Genomic DNA, 16,432 nt, shown 5'->3' with positions numbered 1-16,432 from the left:
TAAAAAAAAATATGTATCAAGCAGGGGTACTTGTGTTTACACTGAGTAGGGATTTGTAATCTTTTTTAAAAATTTTTTTTAAGATTTTATTTATTCATTTATGTGAGAGACAGAGATTGAGAGTTCAAGTTGGGGAAGGGAGAGGACAAACAGACTCCACACCAAGTATGAAGCCTCATAAAAGGCTCCATCTCACCACCCTGAGATCATAACCTAAGCCAAAACCTAGAGTTGGAGGCTCAACTAATTGAGCCACCAAGGTGCCCCAAGGATTTGTAATCTTCTATCTTAAAATTTTTACCTTTCAAATAGTTCAGTTTTGTATGTGTGTGTGTGGTTTTTTACCAACTAGTTTAAAAAACCAGCAATTCCTATTTCATGTAAATTGTACCAGCAATTAGATAAAAAGAGAAAAATGCTTAATATTCTTATGAGACTAGCATATTCAATATATAAATAACCATCATATAGAAATATTATAGATTGAATTTATGAACATAAATTTAAAATTTCTGAAGAGGGCAGCCCAGGTGGCTCAGTGGTTTAGCTCCGCTTTCAGCCAGGATGTGATCCTGGGGACCCAGGATTGAGTCCCATGTTGGACTCCCTGCATGGAGCCTGGTTCTCCCTCTGCCTGTGTCTCTGCCTCTCTCTCTCTCTCTGTCTGTCTCTCATGAATAAAAAAATAAAATCATAAATAAATAAATAAATAAATAAATTGAAGAAAATATTAATTGAATCTAACAATTTATTAAAAAAGAATTCTAATCAAGTGTTGCTCCCCATAAATGTAAGAAGAGTTTTAAGCTACAATATATAGCAATGCAGTATATCATATTAATAAAACAACGTCTTTTTTTAAAATTTAATTTATTTATTCATGAGAGACACAGAGAGAAAGAGGTAGAGATACAGAGGGAGAAGCAGGCTCTATGCAGGGAGCCTGATGTGGGACTCAGTCCTGGGTCTCCAGGATCACACCCTGGGCTGAAGGTGGCACTAAACCTAAACCACCCAGGCTGCCCTAAAACCACAAAGTCTTGCTATTAATTTAAGAGATTAAAATAATTCATAATGACTCAATTCAATCCTATTTATGACAAAAAAAAAAAAAAAACGCAAAAAGCAAACAAACCAAAACCTCTGAGACAAAAGAAAAGAATAAAAATATTTTCATGCTTGATAGAGAATCTTTCTATATATTATTTTGAAGAACAAATATACCATAGCAATAGTTACGATTGTGTCTACCTCTTAATTCAGTACTGGAGACTGTGACCAATTGTATAAGAAGAACATCAGATATGTAAATATAATAAAGGAAGGGGAAAATGTTATTATATGTCGATTATATAATCATTCCTTTAACACAACAAAACCTTATAACCAAGATCAGCAAGTCTGATTAAATTCTTACACATGTGTTGAGGAAAAAATATTTTCCTGTGTTTCATAGTTTGTTTCTTTTTTAAGCTGGTCTAAGAATAAAATTGACATAAGACAGATTAACAAGAGAAAATCAGATTTAATTATGTGTTTATGGGGCTCCATAAGAATATGAGACCTCCTGGGCTGTGGGGCAATTACTTGTCATCCAGACCTAAGGAGAAAGTAGTAGGTGTCTGACACTTCAAGGGGAAGGGAAACAATTCACAGAAGACAAAGAGTAAATGTTTGGAAACAGAAGTTTATCAGGCCACAGAGAAACAATGGGACATACAGAGGAATTTTAACAAACAGATTTTGCTAAATTCCTCCCTGTCCACCAAATCTACATCATATGATCCTGTAGTTATTGTTGGTGATAGTTTCTTTCCTGGAGCAAGTCCACTATCTAAATTCTTTCAGGCAGTTGGGGGAAGGTAAAATTTCTTCCAGAGCCTTCTGTTTCTTTTTTTTTTTTTTTTTTTAATTTTTATTTATTTATGATAGTTACAGAGAGAGAGAGAGGGAGGCAGAGACACAGGCAGAGGGAGAAGCAGGCTCCATGCACCGGGAGCCCGATGTGGGATTCGATCCCGGGTCTCCAGGATCGTGCCCTGGGCCAAAGGCAGGCGCCAAACCGCTGCGCCACCCAGGGATCCCGAGCCTTCTGTTTCTTAAAAATAATCAGCCTAAAATAATTCACATGCCAAAAAGACATATTTTGGGGTGGTAAATTTTGTTCCCCTATATATGTAATGTTTAAATTTAAACTTACAGAAAGTAGCTATGTTTCCCCACCGGAAAGTACACGTATAAAATTATCACCCTAAAAAGCATAGAAAATATCTCTATGGTGGAATACAAATTGTAAATTCATATTAAAGTACATAATATATTTGAATTAACTTTACTTCATTAATCAGTAAACATTATGTTTTTTCTGGAACGTATTTTTGTAATGGCAACTCTTTTCACAAATTTACTCCCACAATTAAAAATTCCCAATGAAAATTATTAGCTTTAGTCTTTTTTGGAGATTCTATACTTAAATATTTATATAGCATTATTAAAGTTAAGAAATAGCTATTCAACTTTGGAAAATGAGATCACAGAAAGAAGATTCCATAATATAAAGTATTATGTTAAAAAGTTATAGAAATCAAACCAGTCTGTTTCTGGAGAGGGGGAGCCTCAGTTTAAAGCAAAAAGTAAAATAATAAGACACAATCTCATATATATATATATATATATATATATATATATATATATATATGAGTATATGAGAGCTGGGAAAAACAAATTTCTCAATAGAAAAACAGTAAATCTAAAACTTGGTTTTGGACCTTATATAAAGGAGCATTCCAAAAAATAAATAGAAATAATGCAGGAGAAAAAATATTTGTATCCTAGAAAAGTAGAAAACTTATTACCAAAAGTATAGACCTTACAAAATGAAAATCAATAAGCTGCATTTCCCAAAAAAGTTTCTGATAAAAGAAGGGCATCACCAACCAAGAAGATATTTTCAATGCTTTTGGAAACTGCTAGGTATTCATTAGCAAGGAAATGGTTAAGGGAAATATGCTAAATATGCTAAATTCATGCAGTTGAAGAAATGTGACAATAATCTGCAATAGGCATGAGCACTCAAATTGTTGAGTAAGAAAAATGGAAAAAAATAATGCTAACACTTAGTATTATCTGTATACATACAAACATGCGAAATGGGGTTGGCTGCTTATTTTACAAAGACACACGTAAATTAAGAGCATATCTCAAATATTTTAATACATGTCTTTGGGGAGCAATGGCAGAAATAGGAAAATGAATTTGTAAAGGGATTCACATGGACTAGGATGACAAGTGAGGTAGAAGAGTGGTCCCTCAGCTACCTACATGATTTTTTTTAAAAATAGAAATGTACAAAATTTGCCATAGAAGGATTTATTCCCTAAGTAGGCTACATCACTCAATACTTTTCTAGGACATTACTGCAAAATTAGTAATAACTAATAATAATAATACACAAACATTCATTGAAAACTTACTAACTCCATTTTACCTATATATAAAGAGCAAACTGTAATTCTTATTATTTATTGCATATAATAGAATACAGTTTCCCCAGGTAATTTTATGGTGCATCCATCTCAATTTATTCTCTAAGTGGAGGGTGATCTTCCCAACCAGAAAATGATATCTTTTCTTATTGTCAACAACAGCAGAAAATGCTAATCTTGCAGACAAAATGCAGCCAGCAGAAAGAACAAATGCACTGAACACTCAGGCTATAAAAAAAAAAAAAAAAAAAAAAAAAAGAGGAATTGCATCACCAATTGGCCATTTCTTTTTTTCTTTCTTTTTCTTTCTTTTTTTTTTTTTTTTTTTTTTTTTTTTTTTTTTTTTTTTTTTTTTTTTTATGATAGTCGCACAGAGAAAGAGAGAGAGAGAGGCAGAAACACAGGCAGAGGGAGAAGCAGGCTCCATGCACCTGGAGCCTGACGTGGGATTCAATCCCAGGTCTCCAGGACTGCGCCCTGGGCCAAAGGCAGGCGCTAAACCGCTGCGCCACCCAGGAATCCCTCATTTTTCAATAAATAGGTGGCAATTTGAAGAATGTAATCATGGAAAACAAAATCACACCTAGAAATAAACTGAGTACTTTGATACTTATGAGTCTTTGGGCCCATGGGTGGTTCAGTGGGTTAAGCATCAGACTCTTAGTTTGGCTCAGGTCCCTATCTCAGGGTCTTGGGATAGAGCTCCACCATTCAGTGGAGGATTCTCTTCCCCTTCCTCTGCCCCTTCCCTGTTCTCTCTCTTTAAAATAAATAATTCTTAAAAAAAAAAAAAAAAAAAAAAAAAAGGGAAGACAAGTCTTTAGCAGTCCTATGCAATGACCATGCTAAGTGATAAGTGTTGGAAGTAAAAACCCAGGCAACAAGCATAGAACACTATCTGCAGGACAATACAAGGAATGTTTCTTTAAACATACTAATTACAGTGCATTATCTCCCCTACTGGGAGATAGGGGAGGTAAATCAGAGAACTCTCTTTGTACCCCTTTATATCTTTTCTAAAGTCTGTAATCATACTCATGTCTACCGCATATTTTACCACACTTTTGATGACTCTGATATTAATTTATCTTTCAAACATGCAAAATGTTATTTTGAAACTGAATTCTTGACAATCTTATGTAGTTTTTAAAAATTTTAATATATTTCTACTTTTATAAGAAATTTGTTTAATATATTGTTAAGAAGAAAACTAGAGGCCCAAAATGATGGCAGTTAGGCCAAGTCACTAAACTGAAGCTTAATACCTAATCTAATTGCAATTTCAATCTTCTCCAGATATGTAAGACATAACTGGCCAATCAGGAATTTTCTGAATAGTGTCAGTGAGGCAATCTGTCACCTGGGAAGATGAAATCATCTACATGATAAGATCCCTGATTTCTCCCTAAGGGAAAGTGACCTTGCCTGGAACAATTCTTTTCTTTTGTTAATAAAACTTTCCTGCCCCACCCTCCTTCCTAAAAACAAAACAAAACAAAAACAAAACAAAAACCTTCCATCTTGTACAACTAGGAGACAGACACTCTCTACTTGCTAAGTAGGATTCAGCCTAATTCATGAATCATTTAATAAACCCAATTATAATCTTCAAATTACTCTGTTGAATTTTGTTTTTTAACAGTACGTAGTTACCTCATTCTGTGGAAAATAACATCTTGTTTTTGTGTCTCGTTTTCCACATTTGCTTTAAGTTCTATCTTGTATATACTTTTGTATTTATTCTGCATGTCTAAATTTCTTCTTAGTCATTTTCCACATCAAGAAGCTCAGTTATATGATTCTGGTCAAATATGAAGTTGAAGGAGAGCAGAATTTGCTACCACAAAATATGCCTTTTTTGCATAAGGATTATTTTAAAATGATTATTTTTAAGAAACAGCAGCCACAGTAGACACTCTGAAAACTGAGAAGTTATCCTTTTGTACTTACATTTACAGGGGAAAGTTTTAGTTGTAAGAGTGTCTTTTTTGCTGTACCAGGAAGAGGGGAATAATTAAAAACCTAAACTTCATTGGTAGAGAAGGCAGAATTTAAATCTGCATAAATAATCCCATCCTCCTTTACCATGCTTTGCTTGAAAACCTCCCATAATTGGCTCCACATTCCCCTGCCCTCCACCCCCCAACATTTTATCTTGGTCTTTAACTGGAGATGTTATTTAAGGTAATGGCTTGGGCCATTTGGGGGAATTACTCTTTCCCTGAGTATCCTCCATGTTTATAGTAGGTACACCTATTAAACTTACTTTTTTCTCCCATTAATTCTCTCTCTCTCTTCTAGTGGTTTCTCTCTTCTAGTGGCTGAGAAACCACTGTTTCTAGAAGGGTAGAAGGAAAACTATTTTTCCTTTTCTATAGTGTTTTGCTGTACAGAATTTATTTGGCATCTTATTTGATTCTAGATAACTTAAATTGTTTAACTTTTGAATAACCTAATCTGAGGACTTTTGTTGCTATATATATATGTGTGTATATATATATATATATGACATTTATTATATACTTCATATCATTTTGTATAATTTTACCATTTTATATCATTATGAAATTTAAAGTTCCCAGTTTATGCAGTTCTCACAGGCAAAAAATGTTGAAAAATCAATATTTCTTGGAAATTTATATAATAGAAATGAGTTTTTTTCTTTTTTTGCAGGTATATTTATAATGAATTTTAATTAGAACATCTCTTTCTCAGATATTTCTCAGTATTTTACCTCAAGTTCCTTTCACTCTGTTTCATGATTAAATATGTTTATCATATTTTTCTTGGAACAAGTTCCTTTCTTCAAATCTTTTCTCATAAAGCAGACTTCCTATCCCCAGATACATCTCATAGCTCTACCTTATACTCTCTTAGGAATTTTGAATCATTGTTCCTTCATTAGAGTCTGAAACTGGACATAATATTTCAAACCTGATCTTACGAGGACTGAGTAAAGGAAATACTATGTCCCCTGATTTATTTCTAATTCTTGTACTTCTGTAAGATAGAAATCTGCAAGGTGTTCACATTGCTGACTAGCATAGATGACTCTTCAGGTTCTCCCTTCCATCAAAGTCATTTTCATCTTTTTAAAATGCAAATTGAGCATCCTAACAACATGTTAATGAGAAGCCAAAGCAAGTGTTGGCAATGTCTTTCACAACACTGTAAGGTATGAAAATGGAGTTTCATTTTAGTAAGCAACTCCCTTGATAAGCCTAAATCTCAACCTTCATGGTAGCTGATGTGGAGATCGATCAACTGAATGACATCTTTAACAACTTTAATAAATTTGTTATATTTCGAAAGAATGACTGGGAGTATCTACTTGATTTTTTTTTCCTCTCTTGCTAAAATTTCTGAATGTAAAATCTAACAATAAACAATATTTTATTAGTTGGTGAGTTTTTATAACAAGAGTCTAAAAAAAAAAAAAAAGAGCCTACTTGAGAAAACTTCTTGTCAATACTGCTTCTAGTTACAAGTCCAAACTCTTTGATTATAATAATGATTTACAATCTCATTAGAAACCATTAATTTCTATAGACTCTCCTTTTTATGACTCTCTAGCAATTTCTCCAATAAAAGTAATAAAGCAACAATATGGAGTTTCATTATCAATTATTATATACTTAATTGCTAAATTGACAAATACCATTGTTTTTAAGATGAAAAATGTGGAATATGATTTTTTGTAAAGTCTGCTATTTTGTAACCAAACTAACATGAGTTCCCTCCTTGAAGAGTCAAGGAACTATACTAGAACTATACTAGAGTTGTCTCAACAAAAGAAACCTTATTTTCAGCAAATCAGAAGATCACAGGAACAACTCCAGGCAAGGGTGAATGAGTTCCTTTTGTTTAGGGTTAGGATGAATATTTAGATAGGGGACCTTGCCATTGTATGTAGAGGAGGGCATAAGGTTGCACAAGCACCAAATACTGTATGTTATGTAAATGAGGATTGCCCTCCTCTTTGCAAAGATATTTTAGTATGATGACCTGGGTCACTCCATGGTCCATCCATGCAGGTGTAATTTGGGAGGTAAGCTCAAACTGGCCTAGGCAGTCTGGCCAGAGTTCTTCCTCAGAGTAATCACTATTGCCTGAGTGTTAGTTTTAATTTCCATCGCAAGTGGCTATGGCCATTGATTGTTTTGCCTGAGTTAAGAGATAAGCTGGAAGGAAGAGCTTAAAGAAAAATGTGGAAGGAAGGTCGAAGGTTGGTGGGTACAAGCAGGTGAGAAGTAAAGGTCAGGTCTTGAGGTCTAAAAACCCGTTTACGAAATGGTTTTTTTTATTTATTAAATAAAAATGTTCAAAAAATAAAAAATTGTAATGTGTTATTTTTAATATTTTATATCTTCAATATTATTTATAATATTTGGAAATTTTATTTAAACGTATTACCCTAGGAAATTTTGAGAACATTCAGATTCGAGGTGATAATTGTTTTGACTAATAATGTCATCATAAAATAAGACTGCTTGTGAAGTACATAAATTCCACCATTAGGGAAAACAATAACAATGCTGAATTGGTGCTCGTATTTTTTGAATGATGCTATTTGGAAGAGTATGAGAGCTGAGGACTACTAAATTCTTCATATGCTATTTATAAATGTTTGTATTTTTGTTCACAATAGACAAATATAATTTGTAAATCCACTATTAATGTATGCATTTTATTTTATCTCTTATTTCAAGAAAATAAAACAGTTTTAGGTTTAACATATGGAAAACACTTAATAAAGGATCCCAGTGGAATTAGTAGTCATATTTAAGAGTAAAATCAATAAGGTCTTCTGGAGTAGAGGGCATTATTCTGTTTAACAATACTGACCTGGATAAAATAAGGTAGAAAGAAACATACATTATCTAGTTGAACCAACTTATTGCACAGATAAGAAAGCTGTTAGCTGAGACTTACTGAGGTTAGTTTATCTGACAGTTGTTTGGCTATTTATTGGCAGAATTATGACCCAAACTTAAGTTGTCTGAATTTCAATCCAGTATTCTCTCCACTATGTCATGCTGGACTTCCATATTAAAAAAAAAAAAAAAAAAAAAATTAGCTTTTAAAACATTCAGATGAATATTGTTTTAAATATTTGGCTTATTATGTTAAGATAATAGCAATGATAATTTTATTTACATAATGTAGATTTGTAAATAACTTCATAAAGAGTAGGGTCAGATATTTGCCATTTTCAGGTCAATTTCTTGGTTAATTTTAAGTAAATAGTTGAAATATCAATAAAAGTAAAATGGAAAAAGTGTGTTCTCTGATTTTTAAGAAACCAAATATACTTTCTGCACTTTTTGTGCACATGATATGTAGCAGGCACAGCAAAAGACAAAGAACAATGAAGTCAGAGAGATAAGGGAGGTTTATGCCATAAGTGGTTTTGTGAATTATACAAGGGAGTTTAAAATTTTCCTAAAAACTATGAGGTGCCATTTTATGCAGAGGCATAATAAAGGCCAGTTAAAGCAAGAAAATAAGTGGAATTAGCAATCAGAGAATTAACATGGAAGTTTATAAGAAGTCATGTGTGAATAACAAAGCAATGATGGTGAAAAAATAGAAGTGGTAGCAGAAATTTTAGATATAGATGAGATCCTAAGAGATTAGGATTGAGATATAAATAAAGAGTAACATAAAGCTAAGAATGAAGCTGTGCTCTACGTTTACTTTTAAGTGTCAAATGGATGAATGTAACTTGAAAATGAAAGTAACGGAAATAGGGATAAGCAGTGATGTGGGCATATTCCAAACCCTAGGTGCCGCTCAGAGTTCCTCTTTGCTAATATATTTCCATTAAAGTTGGGACAAGTTAAAGGGTGTCATTTTTCTGCACAAGATATGGGCACAGTCTCCTTTTGAGGATTTGTTTCTGTAAGTTTTCTTTTAATTTTCCAGCAATATGGTTGTAAGGCTAAAACGCTTTTTATAAGCCAAAAATGGATGGAAGAGATGATACTCACATGAGCTCTAGGCATTAAGGCAAAGGATCTCTACTCACCCTACCTTTGTTCCCCATAAATTTCATTACAATTGCTTTCTCAAAGTGTGATTTGTGGACAACTCACATCTTCGTTATCTAATCCAACTACTAATCTGAATCAGAATGAGATGAGTGGGTGGTGTCCTGGTAAACTGCATTGAAAAGAAGTACCCCTTTTGACTGTTAGATTTCATAAAATTTAGAACAATTACTTTAAATGTGAAATGTAAACATAGGCTAAGAACACAAAGCCATGAAATCCATATTCTAACTCTTCCTCATTCAATATGGTAGCTAGTAGCCACCACCTAATGTAGCTATTGAGTACTAAAATTATGTCTGATGTGTGATGAACAGAATTTGCAATTTTATATAATTATAATGAACTATTTCTTTTTTTAAATTATAATTTATAAAGTATAAAGTATAGTAAAAGTATAAAGTATAGTATAAAGTATAAAGTATTTATAAAGTATAATTGACATATAATACTATATTAGTTTCTGTTCTACAACAGTGATTCAACATTTATATAAATTATAAAATGCTCACCAAATAATTAAATATTTTATTAACTTAAATTTAAAAACTAATATAAAAAACCTTTAGGTATGTTTTATAAAACCTAAATACAGATTAATTATTTATGATAAAAATATAGTATCTGAATTGATATATGTTGTGTATGAGTACACACTGGATTTTGAAGTTTTGATATGAAAAATGTGTATAGGGCAGCCCCCGTGGTGCAGCGGTTTAGCGCCGCCTACAACCCAGGGCGTGATCCTGGAGATCCTGGATCGAGTCCTATGTCAGTCTCTCGTCCCACGTCAGGCTCTCTGTATGATGCCTGCTTCTCCCTCTGCCTGTGCCTTTGCCTCTCTCTCTCTCTCTCTGTCTCTATGAATAAATAAATAAAATCTTAAAAAAAAAAAACTTAAAAAAAGAAAAATGTATGTATATAACATTTATATTGATTACATATTAAAATGATAATTTTTGACTATGTTGGGTAAAATAAAATATAAATGCATAGTATATGAATAATACTAAACATGATATATTATATATTGACTATTATAATCAGAATAATTTATATAGTATCGTTTGTGCTATATAAATATATAAACCACCACAAATATAAAATATAAATGAAATATATTGTTCAAATTAATTTTTTCTTTTTTAAAATTATTTTTAAAATAACATATATAGCTCGAGTTTTATTTCTCCCAAACAGCACTTGTCTAAACAAAGGTGTATCACATGTCAGTTTTCTGGAGCTGCATTGCACATTACTAGAAACTTAGTACTTAAAACAGATTTATTTTCTCTCAGTTTCCACGGGTCAGAATCCAGGCACAAATTAGCTGTATCCTTTGCTCAGGGTCTCAGAGTCATGGTGATATTCCCATCTGGAGGCTCAACTGAAGAAGAGTCTCCTACCCAGATCATTCCAATGGTTATCAGAATTCCTTGTGGTAGTAAGACTAAGCTTTAGTAGGTGGCCTATGGTTCTATGCCACGGAGGCCTCTCCATAGACAGCTCACAACCTCTCTGCTTGTTTCTTCAGAGGCAGCAGAGAGCGAGAGAGAGTAATTTTAGTGAGCTGAGAATTCTTATAACATGATCACAGTAGTGATATCCTATCACTTTTGCCTTAAAGTGTAACCTAATCATAGGAAAGAATCCATTGCTGTATTCTATGGGTTAGGAGCAAGTCATAGGACCCAATTACACTCAGTAAGAGGGGATTACACCAGCATGAACATCAGAAGCCAGATGTCACTGGGGGGCATGTAGAGTTTGTCTGCCACATATCTGTAGTGTCACATGTCCAATTGATGTCACTAGGAGTTCACGTTGTCAGCTAGCATATGGAATTCTCTTGTTACTGAGTTTTCATGGTATTAATTATATTTATCTTCAGAAACCTCATTGAAACAACTCTGTATTACATATAGTCATGAATGGAAATTAATTAATACTAAATATGCAGAGAAAAAGTAATTTCCAGCTATTTTACTTATTGGTTAGCAAAACACTCAAGAGCTTCCTGTGCAAGTGCGAGTGTTCTCAACACCACATCATCATCTCAAAGCTATGTCCTTGGAGCAGTCTCTGGGAGCAGAAAAGGTGAGGAAACCCAGTCCAAGGACAGGGGAGGGGATGAGGAGCCTCTGAGTGCTGTGGTCCAGCTCACAGGTCAACTGGCGGTCACAACTTTTCAATTATATTTCCCAACACTTGTTCATAAAATGACATTCACTGCAAAAGACCATGAAGGTAAATATAAATATGTAAGAGGTTCTGAACTTAAAATCGTATTGCTATTAACAGAAGACTAAAGGCCACGTCTCTTTGGAAAAACTAAGTCAACTCAAATAATGGATATATTTAAACTGTATTGCTACTCACTCTAACTTAATGTTTAGCTACTCTAAACTTACTTTAATAGAACTTTAGGAAAATTTGTAGAAAAAAATTAATTTTGATATTAAGTTAAACCATCTATGTCTTTAAGCTCATTTTGCTAATAGTGATTTTGTGCTAATATAAATTTTCTAAGAGCAAAATTGTATTATTATAAAAGAAACATGCATGATTAATAGATCATATTTGTAAATAGGTCATATTTTCTTAGATGAACAAATAATCTCACTGTCTGAAAGTATTTTATGGTAAAGTATAGTATGCTGTATAATTTTATTTTATGCTGTTACATAACATTATATTATAAAGTAAGCTTACCACGGAAATACTGTATGTTCTGTCCCATACCACTGCAATAAGATTATCAAAATAAAGTGAGTCAAATAGGGCAGCCCTGGTGGCTCAGCGGTTTAGTGCTGCCTTGGGCCCAGGGCCTGATCCTGGAGACCTGGGATCGAGTCCCACATCAGGCTCCCCACATGGAGCCTGCTTCTCCCTCTGCCTAAGTCTCTGCCTCTCTCTCTCTCTGTGTCACTCATGAATAAATAAATAAATAAAATCTTGATAAAAAAGAAAGTGAGTCAAATGGTTTTTGTTTCCTACTGTGTATAAATTTATGTTTACACTATACTGTAGTCTATTAAGAGTACAATAGCATTATGTCTAAAAAATACCCTAATTTTAAAAAATACTTTATTGCTAAGAAATGCTAACCATAGTCTGAGCTTTTAGGGAGTCATAATCACTGATTACAAGTCACCATAACAGACATAATAATAGTAAAAAAGCTTGACATACTGCAAAAATTACCACAATGCAACACAGAGACAGGAAGTGAGCAAATGGTATACAAAAAAAATGGTGCCTTTAGACTTGTTTCATGCAAGATTGCTACAAAAAACAAATCAATATCCACAAGGCACAGTAAAGTGCAGTGCAATAAAATAAGGTCTGCCTGTATAGGTTTACTCTTGCCTTTATTTCTGTGAAACTAACCACCCCCAGATTAAGTGGCATAAAACAATTATTTTATTACTTTTTATAATCTGGTTTGTCAGGAATTTGAGCAAGGATTGACTGGGTAGTTATGTTTTATATATCTTATTAGCTGGGGCGCTTCAATTAGCTGCAGTCAGCTGGTGACTGAGCTGGAATGGAACATCACAGATAGCTTTGCTTTTATGTCTGATGTTTCAGTTTTCCTCCATATGGTCTCTCCTTGTGGCTAGCTGGAGCTTCCTCTCGGTGTCATGCTCTTAGGGCAGTTCAACTTCTTACATGACAAATGGATTCATGAGGGAGAATGGTAGTCCTAAATTCTTAAGGCCTAGAATGGGAATAGGCTTTTTGGTCTTTTTCTTTCTTTCTTCCTTTCTTTCTCTTTCTTTCTTCCTTTCTTTCCCTTCTTCCTTCCTTCCTTCCTTCCTTCCTTCCTTCCTTCCTTCCTTCCTTCCTTCCTTCTTCCTTTCTTTTTCTTTCTTCTTTCTTTCTTTCTTTCTTCTTTCTTTCTTTCTTTCTTTCTTTCTTTCTTTCTTTCTTTCTTTCTTTCTTTCTTTCTTCTTTCTTTTTTCTTTCTTTCTTTCTTTCTTTCTTTCTTTCTTTCTTTCTTTCTTTCTTTCTTTCTTTTTCTTTCTTTCTTTTTTTCTTCTTTCTTTAACTGTAGCAAGACTTGCCACTAAACTCTACTCATTGGACCAGAGACCCTTGTGGTGTTAGCAAAAAACTTGCCTCTCATGTAGCACACAACCTACACTTGTGAGTCATCAGCCAGCCAGTGGCCTCAACTCCAAGCTCTGCCCATGTGCAGTGGAACTGGTATATTTTTTTGCTTTTTCTAAATAAACTTTGCTATGTAGGACCTTCATGCTTGCTTCCTTTGGCTTAGATTACTCTTATGTGACACAGCATGTTTGCTATTACATACTATTTCAAAGTCCAGCATAAATGTCACCTAGAAAATATCATCTTTAGCTACCTTAATTTTGAATCTATTCCATTCAGGTCTTGATTATCCTTTATTTATAAGTTTCTTCATTATTTGTAATTATGCCCACGCAAATATACAAAAATATATATTTTTTAGTTATTTCTTCAATTGTTCTTGTTCATTAACTGTCTGTTCAATCAGAATATAAATTCCACAAGGGACTAATTTGCTGTTCTGTACATTTTTGTTTATAACATAAGTAGCATTGTTGTGGCAAATAATATTTGCTAGGTAAATATTTTTTGCATGAAGAAATGACAAGAGAACATCTTAATGAGTTCATGTTAAATGAAAAAAGAGATTATAAAACTGAATGAGTAGAACAGACATTGCATATGCATGTGTGTGTGCATGTGTGTGTGCGTAGGTAAAGTCTGGAAGAAGATTCACCAGGGTAATATTCTTACTCTTTATCTTTGAGAATGGTATTTGGTGAATTTTTTTATTTCTATTTTTCCATTTGTTTAAAAACTGAAATATGGATACTTATATTTAAAAAAATGTGTTATATAACAATTTAAAACAATTCAAATTTAATATTATTTTGTCATTAAATAATTTTCTTATAATAAGATTAGAATTTTAGTCTCATATTACTCAAACTTTAGATATTTTGTATGCCAGTGAGTCTGAATTCCATGGCTTTTTTTTCACTGAAACCTTTTGTTTTTCTAAAGCATACAAGTAACTCATGCTATGACAGTTTTATGTAAATTAAAGCTAATTAGGTTTGATCAATATATTAGTTTTCTTTAAGGATGCATTCAAGTAATTGTATAAACCATAGAGAAAATTAATACCCACATTGCCCTCGGCATAACACTTTCCCCTTTTTTTATTTAGTAGAAATGGATCACGTAAATGTTAAATTTGTGCTGTTCTGCTGACAGTGAAACTTAACGAAAGCCCCCATGCTATTAAGCTAAAGTTAAAAGAGTAGAGCTAAAGAAATTTCTCTATTGTAAGAGAAATGTGAGCTTTGCAGAAAGTAAATTGGCTAGGAGAAATTCAATGAGGTGCCATCTAAAATGAGTAGATAAAGTAAAGAGAGTGCTTTGTAGAACCTGTGAGAAAGCAATTTAGATATTCCTGGTGATAGCTCAGATGCCTGGATGCCTAGAAGCAATCTAAATCTGCAACTACTTGGAAGATATTGAACAGGAACACTCTGTCTTGTATCATTTTTGTGTTTATCTTTGCCTGTTGATCTGCCATCACTGTTAACCATTCATTATATATCGTATCATTCCATTAAAAAGGGTAGTAGAACAAAGACTTAAAACTCCAAAGTCCAAAGTCGCTCTCATGCACAAGAATTTCTCTGTATACCCGGTATTCATGAGTACCAGGTATGCTTCATTTATGATTCTATTCCAAATGAGACTGAAAGCAATTTAACAAAATTACTATCAAGCCTTATTCATATGTGTTTTGACATGCACATCTTGATTGTCCTAAGAATTAAATTTCTTCATTTAAATAAGTTTTTGGTAAATTATAGAGTTTTTGGTCCATCCATACACAATCTACATATACTTATGTACATTCTAATTACGTATGAACCAAATCTTCCTCCTCATTATTCATTATATACTATCAACAAGAAGTATCTCAAACCATTTATGCATTATCTAATTTAATCCCTAAGAACACCTAGGAGTTGGAAGCTATCAACATCCTTTTAAAAGTGAGGTAGTAAGCCTCAAAGAACACCGAACTTGTCCAGACCTTGGTATTTGAAACCAGTTATCCTTGGGCTGAAAGCCAAATAAGTAAATAATTTAAATATTAAAAATAAAATCATAAATGTGTTAGAAAATAGACAAATATGTTTCAAATTTAGGGGGTTAAAATGGCTTGCTTTTTTAAAGCACAAAACATTGCAAGAAAATGTAATGATGGATTTGACTACAAAAAAAGATTTTAAACGATTAGCATAAAAAGCAAAACAAAATTGATGTCATATGTGGCAGATAACAACAGATTTCATGTAAAGGAAACCATTGTTATCAGTTAGAAAATAAAACACTCAGTAGAAACAGGGTTAAAGATATGTAAAAGACATTTGAAAACAGGAAATACCAATGTAGCACTGATCTATATAAAATAGATGTTGAAATGCCTAGTAATTAAATATGTAAGCTGCTTTAAACACTAAAAAAATCATTTTTTTGAACTATGAGATGGACAAACATCTGTGAAAGAAAGATGCAGAAACCAAAACATGTATTTTAAAAAGTTTACTTTAAAAAAATCGGAAAAGAATTTCAAGCTTTAAAAGCACTTGTCATTGGGGTATCTGAGTGGCTTAGTCAGTTATGTGTCTGACTCTTGATTTTGGCTCAGGTCATGATCTCAGGGTTATAAAATCGAGCACCTTGATAGGCTACACACTCAGCGTGGAGTCTGCTTACTCCTCTCCCTCTGTTCCTCCCCCCCATAAATAAATAAATAAATAAATAAATAATAAACTTTAAAAATATAAAAGGTAAAAGCACTTGTCTTCAAATTATTAA

At 33.0% G+C, this 16,432-nt stretch overlaps 1 non-coding gene across 1 annotated transcript; it reads right to left on the bottom strand.

The window, feature by feature from the left end:
• Nucleotides 1-13,584: 13,584 nt before the first annotated feature.
• Nucleotides 13,585-13,737, bottom strand: LOC119865428. The gene has a single exon (XR_005369106.1). It is a non-coding gene; the product is annotated as a small nucleolar RNA SNORA62/SNORA6 family (small nucleolar RNA).
• Between the last annotated feature and the right edge of the window lie 2,695 nt (nt 13,738-16,432).

This window comes from Canis lupus, chromosome 13 (assembly GCF_011100685.1).
Source record: "Canis lupus familiaris isolate Mischka breed German Shepherd chromosome 13, alternate assembly UU_Cfam_GSD_1.0, whole genome shotgun sequence".
Taxonomy (NCBI): domain Eukaryota; kingdom Metazoa; phylum Chordata; class Mammalia; order Carnivora; family Canidae; genus Canis; species Canis lupus.
Note: the sequence above shows the minus strand (reverse complement) of the source record. Positions and strands in the feature narration are given on the sequence as shown.